The sequence below is a fragment of the Theobroma cacao genome, unplaced genomic scaffold, assembly GCF_053813885.1.
Source record: "Theobroma cacao isolate CCN51 unplaced genomic scaffold, ASM5381388v1 tig011, whole genome shotgun sequence".
NCBI classification, from domain to species: Eukaryota; Viridiplantae; Streptophyta; class Magnoliopsida; order Malvales; family Malvaceae; genus Theobroma; species Theobroma cacao.
The window spans coordinates 2,812,829-2,815,581 of NW_028291722.1; positions in this window are offsets into that span (position 1 = coordinate 2,812,829).

Consider the following 2,753-nt stretch of genomic DNA (forward strand, 5'->3'; position numbering starts at 1 on the left):
TGAATTGTTTTTACATTTTTTGATTAAAACAGATTGTAATTGATTGTTTGCCTCGGGAAACGTGGAGCGAAAGCCATCCATTGTCAAGAAAAGATCATTTATAGTCACTCATGCCTAGAAAAGCCTTATTACTCGGTTTAAATGCCTTTATAATCCCATTATTGAATTTATTTTGAATTTTTTTTACATTTTTTGATTAAAACAGATTGTAATTGATTGTTTGCCTCGGGAAACGTGGAGCGAAAGCCATCCATTGTCAAGAAAAGATCATTTATAGTCACTCATGCCTAGAAAAGCCTTATTACTCGGTTTAAATGCCTTTATAATCCCATTATTGAATTTATTTTGAATTTTTTTTACATTTTTTGATTAAAACAGATTGTAATTGATTGTTTGCCTCGGGAAACGTGAAGCGAAAGCCATCCATTGTCAAGAAAAGATCATTTATAGTTACTCATGCCTAGAAAAGCCTTATTACTCGGTTTAAATGCCTTTATAATCCCATTATTGAATTTATTTTGAATTTTTTTTACATTTTTTGATTAAAACAGATTGTAATTGATTGTTTGCCTCGGGAAACGTGGAGCGAAAGCCATCCATTGTCAAGAAAAGTTCATTTATAGTCACTCATACCTAGAAAAGCCTTATTACTCGGTTTAAATACCTTTATAATCCCATTATTGAATTTATTTTGAATTTTTTTTACATTTTTTGATTAAAACAGATTGTAATTGATTGTTTGCCTCGGGAAACGTGGAGCGAAAGCCTTCCATTGTCAAGAAAAGTTCATTTATAGTCACTCATGCCTAGAAAAGCCTTATTACTCGGTTTAAATGCCTTTATAATCCCATTATTGAATTTATTTTGAATTTTTTTTACATTTTTTGATTAAAACATATTGTAATAGATTGTTTACCTCTAGAAACATGGAGCAAAAGCCATCCATTGTCAAGAAAAGTTCATTTATAGTCAATCAAGCCTAGAAAAGCCTTATTACTCGGTTTAAATGCCTTTATAATCCCATTATTGAATTTTTTTTGAATTGTTTTTACATTTTTTGATTAAAACAGATTGTAATTGATAGTTTGCCTCGGGAAACGTGGAGCGAAAGCCATCCATTGTCAAGAAAAGATCATTTATAGTCACTCATGCCTAGAAAAGCCTTATTACTCAGTTTAAATGCCTTTATAATCCTATTATTGAATTTATTTTGAATTTTTTTTACATTTTTTGATTAAAACATATTGTAATTGAATGTTGACCTCTAGAAACATGGAGCAAAAGCCATCCATTGTCAAGAAAAGATCATTTATAGTCACTCATGCCTAGAAAAGCCTTATTACTCGGTTTAAATGCCTTTATAATCCCATTATTGAATTTATTTTGAATTTTTTTTACATTTTTTGATTAAAACAGATTGTAATTGATTGTTTGCCTCGGGAAACGTGGAGCGAAAGCCATCCATTGTCAAGAAAAGTTCATTTATAGTCACTCATGCCTAGAAAAGCCTTATTACTCGGATTAAATGCCTTTATAATCCCATTATTGAATTTATTTTGAATTGTTTTTACATTTTTTGATTAAAACAGATTGTAATTGATTGTTTGCCTCGGGAAACGTGGAGCGAAAGCCATCCATTGTCAAGAAAAGTTCATTTATAGTCACTCATGCCTAGAAAAGCCTTATTACTCGGTTTAAATGCCTTTATAATCCCATTATTGAATTTATTTTCAATTTTTTTTACAGTTTTTGATTAAAACAGATTGTAATTGATTGTTTGCCTCGGGAAACGTGGAGCGAAAGCCATACATTGTCAAAAAAAGTTCATTTATAGTCACTCATGCCTAGAAAAGCCTTATTACTCGGTTTAAATGCCTTTATAATCCCATTATTGAATTTATTTTGAATTGTTTTTACATTTTTTGATTAAAACATATTGTAATAGATTGTTTCCTCTAGAAACATGGAGCAAAAGCCATCCATTGTCAAGAAAAGTTCATTTATAGTCAATCAAGCCTAGAAAAGCCTTATTACTCGGTTTAAATGCCTTTATAATCCCATTATTGAATTTATTTTGAATTGTTTTTACATTTTTTGATTAAAACAGATTGTAATTGATTGTTTGCCTCTGGAAACGTGGAGCGAAAGCCATCCATTGTCAAGAAAAGATCATTTATAGTCACTCATGCCTAGAAAAGCCTTATTACTCGGTTTAAATGCCTTTATAATCCCATTATTGAATTTATTTTGAATTTTTTTTACATTTTTTGATTAAAACAGATTGTAATTGATTGTTTGCCTCGGGAAACGTGGAGCGAAAGCCATCCATTGTCAAGAAAAGTTCATTTATAGTCACTCATACCTAGAAAAGCCTTATTACTCGGTTTAAATACCTTTATAATCCCATTATTGAATTTATTTTGAATTTTTTTTACATTTTTTGATTAAAACAGATTGTAATTGATTGTTTGCCTCGGGAAACGTGGAGCGAAAGCCTTCCATTGTCAAGAAAAGTTCATTTATAGTCACTCATGCCTAGAAAAGCCTTATTACTCGGTTTAAATGCCTTTATAATCCCATTATTGAATTTATTTTGAATTTTTTTTACATTTTTTGATTAAAACATATTGTAATAGATTGTTTACCTCTAGAAACATGGAGCAAAAGCCATCCATTGTCAAGAAAAGTTCATTTATAGTCAATCAAGCCTAGAAAAGCCTTATTACTCGGTTTAAATGCCTTTATAATCCCAT